General features: G+C 33.7%; 1 protein-coding gene across 1 annotated transcript in view; it reads left to right on the forward strand.

Moving 5' to 3' along the window:
* Positions 1-14556, forward strand: part of UPF2 (UPF2 regulator of nonsense mediated mRNA decay) — a 187820-nt gene that overhangs the window by 119891 nt on the left and 53373 nt on the right. The window lies entirely within an intron of this gene.

The following is a 14556-nucleotide window of genomic DNA, read 5'->3' on the forward strand; positions in this document are numbered from 1 at the left end:
CAGACATATTATATTATTGCTTTTCACTTATTCACTTGGTCTGCTTGTTCCTCTCCAAACTTAATTTCTTCCATCTTGAACCTCTAAGTTTGCACAGGTGATATCTCCCCTAAGGCATATCTGGGATGCAGTGTGTCCTCACCTCCACTTAGAATCCTTTCCTTCAAGCCTCATTCAAGTATTCTAATTGTCTTCTTAGTTTGTTAATGCAATTTCCTTAATTTTATCTTTTTTGTATGTATGTACATGTATCTTCCCAATAGAATGTAAGCTCCTTTAGGGCAGGGACTTTTCCCCCCCTTTGTATACTTAGTGGCAATTTAATAAATATTTATTGAATTTAGTTGCATTTTAAGTTTGACAATCCCTATTTTAAAGTTAGAAAATTGTGGTTTCTTGCCTCCAATTTTCTTCTCAAATGATATACAAAGCACAAGTAATTGGCTTTGTTCAAATATCTGCCATTCCAAAAGAAGTTAATATTTTTCTAGCCAGGTAGCCTGAGGCCTGTGGTAAATTTGGTAAAATCCTACAAAACATGAATACTTTATTTCATTTGACTAGCACAATAGGGAAGTAATGAAGAAAAGACTTAACAAAGTTTAAATAAGCCTTTATTAACCACAAACAGTAATCTTTTACTTTGTATAACACTTCATAGTTTTTAAAATGCTTTCACACTAAGTACTTTTTAATGTGGACTGATTGGTTTGTGAGGTTTGGTCTGGAAGATAGTATGCTTCCCCTTTTATAGATAAGAAAACAAGGTGCATGGTAAGTGGGGGAGCCAGGACCAAAACTCTGGTTTTCTGGTTCCTAATCTAATGTCCATGTATGCATACTTCCTTTAAGAATCAAATAATAGGAATCAAATAAAGGCAAGAGAATATATGGTCATTTATAGAACATATTGTCTATCACTTAGAAAATAAAATTTGTAGTTATTTCATCTTTCAATAAAAATACTGATTTTCCATGACTTAGCAAGAGTGAATAAAATTCAATCATTTTATTAATGAAAAAACCCCATAATTTCTCATACTACAGAGGCTATTTGTTTATGTGCTTATTCTTATACTCATGTATATATGTGGTATGGTAACACCTCATCTGTACAGCATAGTTAAGAAAGAAGAAATGAATAAAGTTAGATTCAACCAGAATAGGTATCAAAACCTTTAGCTTGCAAATATAAGAACGTATGTCTTCACTCAGATATTTTACACTAAGTTATCTTATTTTTTTTTTAATTTTTATTTAATAATTACTTTATATTGACAGAATCCATGTCAGGGTAATTTTTTTACAACATTATCCCTTGTACTCGTTTCTGTTCCGATTTTTCCCCTCCCTCCCTCCACCCTCTCCCCTCCCTCCACCCCCTCAGTTATCTTTTTTATAAATCCCCTATAGAAAAGAAGGGTGAGCAAGACTGCTCCAAATAAGTACACTGAAAATAATTAAAATTGGCAGTTGAATATTTAACATGTATAAGACTGCCTGCCATCTAGGGGAGGAGGTAAAGGGAAGGAAGGGAGAAGTCAGAACAGAAGTGAGTGCAAGAGATAATGTAAAAATTTACCCATGCATATGTTCTATCAATAAAAAGTTATTTTTAAAAATGGCAGTTGATTAGAAAGGAGATAGAAAACCCTGCCAAAAAACTTAAATGTTTTCAAGTCATTTGGCATAGTAACACACTTTTTACACATTTCAGTAGTAATTCTTAAAGTCACCTATGATTTTACAATAGTGTAATAATTGATGTTTGTAATGGAAATATGCTGAGTCAAGGAGAAACGATTCAGTTATATTCAATACAAACAAATAGCAAATTGTATAAGCACAATATCTGTCCTATGATTAAAATGTGAAAAATGTTGATTTTTGAATGGGACCAACCTTTATATGGAAAATCTAGTTATCCATTTAGTTCCCAAGGGATGAGGATAGAAAATTGAGATTTTTTTTTTTTAAGATGAATTAGAGCTAGCAGATATTTCTTTCATGAAATGGGATTCGTACTTCTCATCTAAAATCCTTTTTCACTTTTTCTTTTGATTCACTAATAACATTCCCCAATTGATTTTTTAAAACTTCCTTATAAATTGTTTATTATAGTTATTAATTTCTGTTGTTCAAGGTTTCTTTTAGTTCTTGGCTCACACTGATTTATGGTTTTCCTCAATTTCTTAGAACCCAGCAGAGAACCACACCCAGATGGGCTCTACATCAATGCTGCTTCATGATAGAGTAATATTCTTGACATAATCATTTAGATTTAGGGGTTAGCAAGAACACAAACTAAAGAAGGAAGGATTATTTGATAAGAATTATTAGAAAAACTTGGAAGCAACTTGGCATGTTGTCATTTCAGACCAGTATCTTAACAACATAAACCACAATATGTTCCAAGGTGGATAAACTGCTCAAATATAAAGATCATATAGGATTATAGACTTAAAAAGGACCTTGGAGGACACCTAGTGCAATCTTCTTGAGGAAGACCTAGTACAAGTAAATAACTGTCCTGGGTCACACAAGTAAAATAATTGGCAAAGGCGAGATTTGAACCCAGGAACCTGAGTCCAAATTCAATCATTTTTCTATTATACCAGGCTTCCTTTTACAATAATATTAATGTAAGAGAAAGTAACTTGCACGCTGTGGCTAGGGGGAGAATTCATAATCAAACAAGGGATAGGGATAAGGCATTTAGCATCTAATAGAAGCTTGATATGCAAGATTCAGAGAAGTAGCATGGTGCTGTGGAAGGAACCCTGGATTAAGGGTTAAAGAATCTGGTTTTGAATTTTAGCTCTGTTATTTATTAGCTGTGTGATCTGGGCAAATCACAACCTCACTGGGTCTCAGACTCTTTGTTTGTAAAATCATTAACTTGTTATGGATGACTTCCAAGGATTCTTGCAGCTCTCAGTCTGTGATCTTATGATCATAAGAACATTTATATGTGTACGTATATGTACACAAACACATGTACCACTATCCAATAAATAAGTGATTAAAGTGTAAGCATACCACTAAGGATTCAGTAAAAGAAAGAAAAGCTATCAACAATTATAGAATAAACCTACCATTAATCTGTAGTGTAAGAGAAATAAATGTACATTAAAAAACTGAAGTTTTAATTCACTTAACAAGTTGACAAAGGCATAATAATAATATACTGTTGGGAGAGCTATGAGTTAGTCTTTATCTTCTTGAACATAATTTGGGATTATGAAATAAGAATTACCAAATTTTTCAGTTCAAACTCTTGACCCAGAGATACCCAGGTAAGCAAATGCCTAAAGGAAATCAAAGTAAGCAAGAAAGAAAAAGTATTAAAACAGCAAGTTTTTGTAGTTTGGGTTTTTTGTGGAGGGAGTTTGGTAGCAACAATGGTTTCCTATTGGGTAATGGCTGAATAAATTGTGGCATATGGGTAGAATGGAATATTGTTCTTTAAGAAATGACAAATATGAGAAAGAAGAATATGGAAAGACATAAGTGAAGGGAAGAAAACACTAAGGAGTACTATCTTTATGATTATCGAAATATAAGTGAATGCAGTCCTAAAGTACATTTGAATCTACATTCAATACAATATTAAATTTGGGTTTCCAGGCACAATAAGCAAATACTTCCTCTTGGTAGAAAGATTGAGCTATGGCTGTAGAATTTGGGCAATTGTGTGGATTTGTTTTGCTTAAAATAGGGAGGGTTTTATGAAGGGAAGGCAGAAGTAAGAAATAATTGTATAATAAAGTCAAAAAATCTCAAAAATAAAAAATTCAAAGACTAGATAGAGGAATTTTGAAGTCATTTCCAATGCTGGTATTATTTTTTAAATATATTTAAGTTTAAGGTGAAAATCTCAACTTAGTCAACAAGTATTTTTTGAGAGCCTCAGATTTAGTGCTGGAAGGGACCTTAGAGGTTACCCAAACCAAACCCCTCATTTCACTGATGAAGAAACTGGATCTCAGAGAGGATAAAATAATTTGTCCAAGTAAGTAGCAGAGCAAGATTTCAACTTCAGGGTCTCTTGATTCCAAATATGCCACTCTACGTCAGAGCACCTAATTTTTATGTCCTTGTAAGTAGGGAATGATCCTACAGTATTAAGGACTATACTATTAGAACAGAAGCTCTGGCAGATTCCTTCATGCTAAAAAGTATTAAGTATGGTCCTAGCAATAGATTAATTCTGCTAAATAAGAACTAGCCCCATTATGTAGAGAGAGATGTATTATCAGTTGGCTTATTTTTGTTGATGAATTTTTTTTCTTCATGGTAAAGCATGAATCCTCCCCCCCAAAAAAAATGATTAAAATATGTAGTTCCCTTTTACTCCTGCAGTAACTGTGGCAACACAGCAGAAAAGGAGGAAATGTTAAAATTGTACAATTTCTAGATCTGCTATAAATGTTAACTTTTTTTTTGTTTTTGTTTTTTGTTTAAAACAATTTTTTTTTTATTAAGGCTTTTTATTTTCAAAACTTGCATGGACAATTTTTCAACATTAACCTTTGTGAAACCTTGTTTTCCAGTTCCCCTACCCCTTCCCATTACTTCTTCCCCAGACAGCAAGGAATCCAATATATGTTAAATATATATATATATAAAAACATTAGCGATTGATATTTGAAATGTGACTTGTTCAGTGATTAAGAGAATACATACTACTCAAGGAACTCTATCATGTAAATATTGAGATTCAAAGCCATGTGTCACCAAAGTGACAGATAGAGTTCACAGATTCTTGTTGGGGAAACAAATTGGCAAAGTTAATTTTATCATGCATTCAAAGACAAAGAAAAATATAATACTTGGTAATATACATTTATACTGCTTATGATGAGCATGGTCAAAAAAAACCCTAAATTTCAACAGGGAAGATTACGTTTTACAAAATATTAATATCAGCATTTTTTATGATAATAAAGAGTCAAAACCAAAAAAACCTTCTAGGACCATCTTTCTGTCATTGGATCCAGCTGCTTCTATGATATTATGTTGTTATTATAACATCCCCCCAGCCCAAATACACACAAAACAATACATTAGCAACTGCCTAACTACTGGCAAAATTTGTCCAAGATAGTTTTCTACATCACTGAAGACTTTCAAGGAAAGCTGAGATAACACTTGGGTAAGTTGTAGACTTTTTGTTCAGGTACAGTAAAGCAATGATTTTTATAAACTCTTTAGAGGAATGACCTTTGTATATATTGAAAGAATCATTGAATCTTAACATTGAGAGGGTATTCAGTCCTCCCAGTGTCTTCTAGTATTTAGTATCTTTTAATAGCAAACGGTTTTCAGACCTTCATGTGAAAATTTCAAAAAAGAGATAAGGTAGGCTGTCACTACCCAAGGGAGTTGATTGCATTTTTTGTATTAAAAACTTAAAATTGTTTTTAAGGTTTTCCCCTATACTAAGCCAAGTTCTACCATTATTCTTAATTCCTTCTAGAGTCAAGCAGAGCTGGTATGAGGACTTTCCTATGAAAGTTCTTTAAATAAGAGATGGATAACTGATGAATTCCTCTTCCCTTCTTTCCCCTTAATCTTTCTCATTCCTCATATGATATGATTTTAAGGCCTTCCTAATCTGTGACCTTTCTCTGAGTGATTTCCAACTTAATACAATACTATTAGGTGTGATTGGATAGGATGAAGTGCAGATAAGCTATCACTTCCCTCATTCTGGATACCATGACTCTTAAGACATCCCTAGATCACATTATTTGGTTACTATTGAGGTAATTTGGTGATGTGGAATTAAAGGGCAGGTTTGGTTTTTGTGTCTTTTGCACCTAGCATAGGACCTGGCACATAGCAAGCACTTATTTGATGCTGGAATGAAGTATCTAAAACACTAGACTTAAGAGTTGAGAAAATCAACATTCATATCTTGCCTTAAATATTAACTGTACTGCATGAGTCTTGACATTGCTTTAACCCTCCTCACTTCCTTATTTATAAAAATGGTTTTTAAAAATCTCCAATAATAATATGTCTCAGAGCATTATTGAGTCTCAAATGAGAATGTGTAAAAGTTTACAATACAACATAAATAGTAATTACTATATATTAGCCAGGCTAATAGATAGAGGATCATACTTGGAGTGAGGAAGAGTTTGGTTCAAAATCCTATCTCAGACATACTTTCTATGGTTCTGGATAAGTCATGCAACTTCTTTCACTTTCAGTTTTTTCAGCTATAAAATAGGAATATTAGTGGCACTTATCTCAAATGAAATACCATGTAGAGTACTTTGTAAAACCAAAGGAATATATAAATGATTTCTATCTCCATTATTATTATTTTATTGTTATGCTTTGACATCTGGAGCATGAAATCCACTGCATCTTTCAGATGTTATCTTTGCTAATTTGTTGGGTATGAAGTAAAACCTCATAAGTTTTAACTTACATCTATTTATTGCTGTTTATCAGACATAAATATGTATTTTATTTACCTCGTAAGTAGAATATCCTTTTGGAGGGGGATGATTTTTTATTTTGGTTTTATGTTTACAATGCCCAGTACAGTACTTGGATCACTGGTGAATATTTACCAAATTTTTCCTGTATTGGGTCGAAAGATAAAGAAAATACAAGATTTTACTGTATTTATTGTTTGATTTGTATTTATTAAAGATTATTAAGAAAAAAAATTTGTCTTGGTAGAGCAAAACAATCCTTAAAGTTCTTAAATTGAATCTCACAATTTTTTGATAGATCCACAGAAATAACTTTTTTCAAAAATCTTTTATTGTAAACATAAAGGGATGCATAAAATAGAATAAAAGAATTGCAGATATTGGCATTTAGAAGGAACATCCACAGCTATCCACTCCAACCCATACACTAAAGACAAACCTGAGACGTGCTCATACAGCCTCTGCCCAAAGATCTTCATGAAGGAAACTCATTCCATTTTTGGACAGCTCTAGTTATGGGGAAATATTTCTTAACTTTGAGCCTTAGTTTACCTTTTTGCAAGGTCTACCCATTATTTTTGCCTCTCAGCCTCATGATAGCCTTTCATATACTTTCATATACCTTTCACATTCTCCTTGAATTATTTTTTCTTCAAGCTAAACTTACCTAATCTTTTAAATCAAACTTTCCTCTGAGCATTCACTAGGTTATTATTAACCAATATCCTTTTAAAATTGTCATATCACCAAATTTAACTTGGTGAGATCTGATGATGGCAGATCATCAACTCCCCATTCTTTGATGCCCAGAACCATATTGGCATTTTTGGCTGCCGTATACACTGCTGACTCGAGAGTTTGCAGCCCACTAAAAACCCTTAGAGCTTTTTCAGAACAATTGTCTGTTCATGCTTCCCTCATTGTATGCTTGCAACATTAATTCTTGTATCCAAGTTCAGGACTTTACATTTATTTCTGTTGCATTTAATCTTGGTTTAGCCGAGAGCTCTTGTCTGTCATGATCTTTTTTGCATCTTGACTGTTTCAGTGGGTTAGCTATCCTATCCAATTTTGTATCTGTATGCTTTTATTCAAATCAGTGATAAAGTTATAATAATAATATCTTACATGTATATAACACTTTAAGGTTTGCATTGTACTTCAAAATATTTCCTTTGATCCTTACACTAACTCTAGGAGATAGGTTTTATTATTATCATCTCCATTTTACATAAAAAGGGCAAAGATGAATTGACTTGCTCTGGGTCACAATAAATATCTGAGACCTTATTCTAGGTCTAATGTTCTATCCATTGCACCATCCAGCTCTCACCAACGAAATCTCTCCAAACAGCTCAAGGCCAAGCATTGATCCCTGGCATATGCTATAAGAGATCTCTTGTTACATTGAATTATTGACAACTATGTTTGGAATATAGCCATCTGACCAACACAATGCAGTACTGGTTTTGATCCAATACAGTACTGCATTGATCAATTTATTATCTGATCCATATTCCCATCTTTGTTAAAATTTAAACTATATTCCTGACATTTTACCTCATCTACTAGTATAATAATTCGGTCAAAAAGGGAAATGAAATCAGTCTGTCATAGCCTCTTTTTCATGAAGCCATGCTAGATCTTTGTATTAAAATAATCTTTTCCTTTTTAGATATTCACCAACCATCTTATGACAATTCGTTCCAGAATTTTCTCAGGAATTGACATTAAGTTCACTGACTTTTAGTCTGCAAAGACTACTCCCATTTCCTTTTTTAAAATTGGACATTTGCCCTTTTCCAATTTTATGATGTCTCCCATTTTCCCTGCTATTTCAAATAAAATTGACTGACTGAGCCATCATATAGAGCCAGTTCTTTCTAGGACCCAAGGACGAAATTCACTTGGGCCCACTGACTTGAATGTTTTCTAGTCTTTTAGGATCCTGTATTTAGATCTGGAAAAGAATTCTTTTATTCCAACACCCTCATTTTATGGATGAGGAAAATGAGGCTCAAAGTTTGTGATTTGCCCAGAATCAGAAAATTTGCATATCTGGGGCTTCAGGCATGTCCTAGTTAATTATTATTTTATTAGGTATCAACTTTTTTAGTCATTTTTGTTTGTGGCTACTTCTAGTATGTTGTCATTATCATTGCTAATTTAGACCACACCAAAAAACCAAACCCTATCCTTGCTTTAATCCTTTTTTTTTTTCTCTTAATATTGTTAAGGAAAACCAATAAACAAGCTTTTTCTGTTGTTCTTAACTTCTCTCACCAGCCTCACCTCATTATGTGCTTTTACATTCCAAGGTTTATTCTTATAGAGGAATGCCAAGCTCTTAAATCAGTCTTCATTATTTGGCATTAAAATGTAATATGGTTGATAAGTTCCTGGCACATCCCTATTAGTCTTTTCAGACAGATCCCATTTTTTTCCCTCACTGGAATAATTCCTTTTTGTGTCTTCAGAATTTATTCTTGAGCATTCTCTTACTGAAAGATTTTAATCTATGGGATCCTATCTGTTTCTTCTCAATCTCTTAAAATTACCTTTCCCTATATAGAAAATACTTGTCAGACTATGCTCATATTTTCTTTCTCCTTACAATTTCTAGAATGGAGTGGCCATTGCCTTTACCAGATTCCCATTATTTCCATTCAAAAAATAATTCTTTCCTGTTAGGGAAAGTGAAATGTCAAATAAAATTTTTTTGTTGTTTCCTTTACCCTTTGAAGGATACAGTTTTTACTAAGGCAAATCAAAGTATCATTAGCTGCTCTGACTGTAGAAAGTGGGAAGAGGGACAGAGACAAAAAGAGACAGGAAAATAATTACAGAGAAATTAAGCTGGTATCTGGGTAATTAAAGTTCACCCTCACTAATATATGATGCTTGTAATTCATTTCCCAAATTTCTTATCTATTTCCTCTTTCTGTCAAGATGATCCATAGCTACATTCCTCAGAATGTTCCCTAGATACTTGGGGGTCCCTAAAATTCCTTTACAGGTTCATGAGGTCAGTTATTTTTATAATAATAATAAGGTGTTATTTGCCTGTTAAAATATTCTACCTTTCCAACGACATATGTATGAAGCTGGATTTCTTCATATACTTCAACCAAAACAATATATTCCAACAAATTGAGTTGCAGAAGCAAGTATAAGAATTCAGTTTGTCTTCTATTAAGCCAGACTTTTAAAAGATTTGCACAAATGTATAAAACAATGCCATGATTCTCACTGATTTTTGAGTTTTGGAAAATTATTTTTCATAAAAAATGTTATTTATGTTGACTTGTAATGAACTTATAATTGTTATTTTTAAATGAATAAATAAATAAATATTTTAAAAATTTATCAGTTTTCATTTCTAATATAATAAATACTGATAAATATAAACTATATAATCAAAAGGTTTTGAGTTCCTCTATAACTGTTACGGTCTGTAATATATACACCAACAACAAGATTACTTGCGCTCCTCCCTTTTTTGACTTTTACTCAAATATTCTACGTCATGTTTCTCCTCTGCTTCTTAGATTTCCTCACATGAGAATACTTATATAATATGCTCAGTCCCCACTCCCCTTTTCCTTATTCTATTAAGATATACCCAGTTAGAACTTAGCCCAATTATGAGTTTCATCCAAACTAAGTATCAGTGATACTAATGAGATCAATTTGCTGTCTTGTATTCAGATTTCTAATTTGTCCTATTAGTTGGGGCATTTGTTTATAGATACTTAAGTCCATGGATTTGAGTGAGACATCTCACCATACTATCATCAAAGATGTTCTACAGACTCAAAATTGAAGAGGGAGTATTAAGATGCTCCTGTTGGCAGATGACATTTTAAAAATAATAATAGCTTTTTATTTTCAAAATACATGCAAAGATCGTTTTCAACATTCACCCTTGCAAAACCTTGTATTCCAAATTTTTGTCTCTCCCTCCTCCCTTCTCTTCTCCCCTAGACAGCAAATAACCCAGTCTAGGTTAAACGTGTGCAATTCTTGAAACATTTTCATATTTATCATGCTGCACAAGAAAAATCAGATCAAAAAGGAAAAAAAAAAAAAAAAAAGCAAGCAAACAACCAAAAAAGGTGAAAATATTTTGTGATCCACATTCAATCTCTATAGTATTCTCCAAATGTATATGGGTTGCTCCATCACAAGTCTATTGGAATTGGCATATGACATTGTATTGACTACATTTTGGAAGAGTGTATGACCTCATCATTAAATGAAGAGATCCTTGAAAGAGATTAACCAAAAAAATCCATACCAAGGGGAAAAAAAATTGAATGAAGATGGGGCAGCTAGGTGGTCTAGTGGTTAGAGCACCAGCCCTGAAGTCAGGAGGACCTGAATTCAAATCTGACCTCAGACACTCAGTTGTAGCAATTTGCCAACTATAACTTTAACTGGTACAAGTGATATTAAAAGTATAAAAACACTGAGGAAAAGGAAGCCAAAAGATATTGTGAGAGCAATAAATAGCAGTGCTGTATCGCTGCTACCCATATCTTGTGAAAAAGCCCAGGAAAATTATTATTAATTCAATTATGATGCTGGAAGGAAATGAGCTCCTACACAGATAACAAAAAGGTTTACTTAGCTACAATTAAGAACAGAAAGAATATCCAATAAGTATATAGCAGCACTTAGTTCACATGGACATAGCCCAACTCACCTTATGTAATGAGTCTCGTCAGCAGGACAGAGTATGGTACCTCATGTGGTCTTGAGACCTGTATCTAGTTTTAAGGAATTGGACATTCTGCGAATGCATCTTTTTTATGTCCTTAGGTGATCAGAAAGCCACATTAATATGGCTGGAAGCTACCAGGAAACTACACTAGGAAAACTGGAGGAGCCAGTCAGTTTTCTGGGGCAGCCTTTTAGGGAAAACCCATGTTGTGGGAGAAAAGGAGACCTTAGTAGATGTTGGCTTTATCACAGCATCTGTCAAGTTCAGTGTACTTTTTAATCAGGATTTATAGAACATAGACTAGAATCTCACGGGTTGAGGCATCATGAATAGGTTGCTATCTGTACTGGTAAAGAGTGTGCCCACAATTTTGAGACTATTAGATAAATTCCTCTGAATGGCTCATATTTCTTACAGGATAATAATATTTCACTTCATTTCCATGTCATGGGTTTTCTAGTTGGTAAGCAACCATTTTGTTTCCAGTTTTTTGATGTCATACACACACACACAAAAATGACATGAATGCTATAAATATTTAGTACATGGGAAGCCTTTCTTTTTTTGACTTCATAACTTAATCTGACCTCTTTAGAGTATATGCCCAACATTGGTATCTCTGGATGGTTTAGTCATGTTTCTCACAGATTCCAAATTGTATTCCTGCAGTACATTAATGTGCTTTTTCTGTAGCCCTTCTAATGTCATATTGTCTAAATGTCTTTTTGTCATCTTAGTTGATACTCATTCCCTTCTGAGGTCCTCTCTGCCTTGCCATCTGCCTTGCCTGTATGCCCTGCTGTCTCCTGGCACTGTCATCTGACCTAGTTATATAACCTAAGGGCCTCTGGGTCTTACCATTCCCTCCATAGCTGTGCCCTTAGGACTTCCAGGCTTTGGAGCTGTACTCTTTTATTTATCTCCCCTAATTAGAGTATGAGCTTTTTGAGAGCAGGGAGAATTTCATTTTTTTTTCTCCTGTTTGTGTATCCCCCACTTAGCACAGTGCTTAGCACATAATATCCACTAATTAATCAATTGCTAGTTAAGTTCCCTTTAATTCTGAAAATATGTGATTGTTAACTTGTAAAGAGATGGTTTTGCAATCTTGACATTAGTTCCTTTTGTTGGAGAATCCCCAGCTACATTTTCATATGTAATAGAATGATGCCTAGAGGGAATGTCTTACTATCAAAATTTAATGGACTGACCCTGATTTTAAAATTAATAACTTTTCTAGTTAGAGCACTCATTGTTTCTGACTCTCCCCACCATATCAACAAAGAAAGGAAGGGGGAATAGAGTACAAAAATGTGTTCCTCTGTTTCTTTGGGTTTAGAGAATTTAATGTTTTCAGCTTCAGAGATGAAAACACCAGATGGTTCCTTTCCAAGCTCTAAACCTGGCAGTAAAAAATGTATCTGGATAGAACCTTCTCCCCCTGAGTGCAAATTTTAGCTCTCTGCTTTCACTTCTCCAAAGGTAGTTTTGGTCATTCCAACCCCATCTGCTGTAAATACAAGACCGTTTGGCAGTGAAAGATAGGATTTGCACAGTTGGCCATGCAAGCAGGTATCTCTTCAATTTCTATTTCTGTCCATCGTGTTTTCCCTTATGTTACTTTGCTTTTTGGATATAACATTATCTAATACCTAAGTTTATTTGCATTTCAAGGGTGTGATTAAATTGGAATGTCTTCACTTCTCATTTTATTTCTGAAGCAAAACACTTGTTTAAAAAGATTCTTCTCCTGTCATCCTATCTAGCTTTATATTTTATTGTATTCTTCTTTGAATAGAGACTTCTTTTGTGGAGTATTCCTGCCTTGGTCAGAAACATCACACATCACAAACTTAAGAATCCAATGGATAGTAAAATAACAATTTAATATATATGACTAAAGTAAATAAAATTAGGTTCTTTAAGGAGGCATTTCAAGGTATTGCTTTCTTCTCAGCTTTATTCAAGAGTACTCAAATCCCCCAAATATGTTCATATGACTGATAGATTCTCTTTCTTTCCTGGGGTTTTACAAATTTGGATTTAACAAAGATATGGGCTGACTTGAAGCTCTTATAAAATTATTTTCTACTAATAGTGTTTCTGGGACTAGGCAATAGAGGCAGCAAAATGGTGCAGTAGTTACCGCACTGGGCATGCAATCAGGAAGACCTGATCTCAAATCAGGCTGAAAGACTTACTGTGTGACCCTGGGCAAGTCATTTAATCTTTGCCTGATTTTCCTTAACTCTAAAATAGGGATAATAATAGTACCTGTCTCCTGCAATTGTTGTGAGGGTCAAAGGAGGTAATATTTGGAAATCCCCTTCTGTCCTTCCCTCTTTCACCCTCAGTGGTAACAGAAAGGAAGATGTTTTGGGTGCACCTGGTCAAAATGCTTTTTTCTTTCTGTTTAGTTCTTTAAACTGCCAGGCAGCTGTTCTCCCTTAGTTATTTAAACATGGTTCTTCTGGGAGCTGCTTAGCACATACTTAAGAAGTTTTAAAGATGAATCTAGGGCAAAGGAGGCTAAAAGAGCCAGGCAGTCTTAGGAACACTTTGCTTTAGAACTTGTTTGGACCAAGAAAAGACTATTTGAAATCTCTTATTCAATCCCTGAAAGTTAGAGAGTACTTTTTGGTATCCCTTGTGGTGTATTACTTCTCCAAATGTATTACCCGATCCTAGAATGTGACTTGAATGTTCTCCTTGAAGACATGATGTAGCATTATTGATTCATTCTTTCCCTTTACTTGTCTTTGCTTAACATAATTTAGTAAGTTCAGATCTACCAAATTCTAGAGTCAGTAGACTAATGCATACCATTTCTATTTCAGTCTAAAATCTGGTGAGTTATATTGTTGTTGTCTATTGTGAACTGTTGGCTCAAATAAATATTCCTTTCTAAGTTTCTCTATATTCCTGTTTATATTTCAGAATTTTGACTTGTCTTTGGTTTTTTCATCAGGAATGCTTGAAAGTCCTCTATTCCTCTATTATCCTGTGAAGGTTTATACCAATTTTGCCAGTGTTATTTGTAATCATAAGCCTCTTTTGTCTTTTAGAATGTTGTATTCCAAGATCTCCACCTATTTTTTGGTAGAAATTGCTAGATCTGTTGTGGTCTTGACAGCAGATCCTTGATGATTTTTTTCTGACAGCTTGAAGTATTTTTAATTGACATAGGAGTTTTGAATTTTAGTTTTGACATTTTCTGGAACTTTCACTTTTGAGGTTCTTTCAAGAAGTGATCGATAGATTCTTCTTCACTTTACTGCAGTTTTTATTTATGATTTTTTGAAATATAGTGTCTGGGTTTTTTTAAGTCATAATTTTTAAGAAATCTAATGATTATTAAATTACTCTGTCTTATTTTCTAGG

Source organism: Antechinus flavipes, chromosome 5 (assembly GCF_016432865.1).
Source record: "Antechinus flavipes isolate AdamAnt ecotype Samford, QLD, Australia chromosome 5, AdamAnt_v2, whole genome shotgun sequence".
Lineage (NCBI taxonomy): Eukaryota > Metazoa > Chordata > Mammalia > Dasyuromorphia > Dasyuridae > Antechinus > Antechinus flavipes.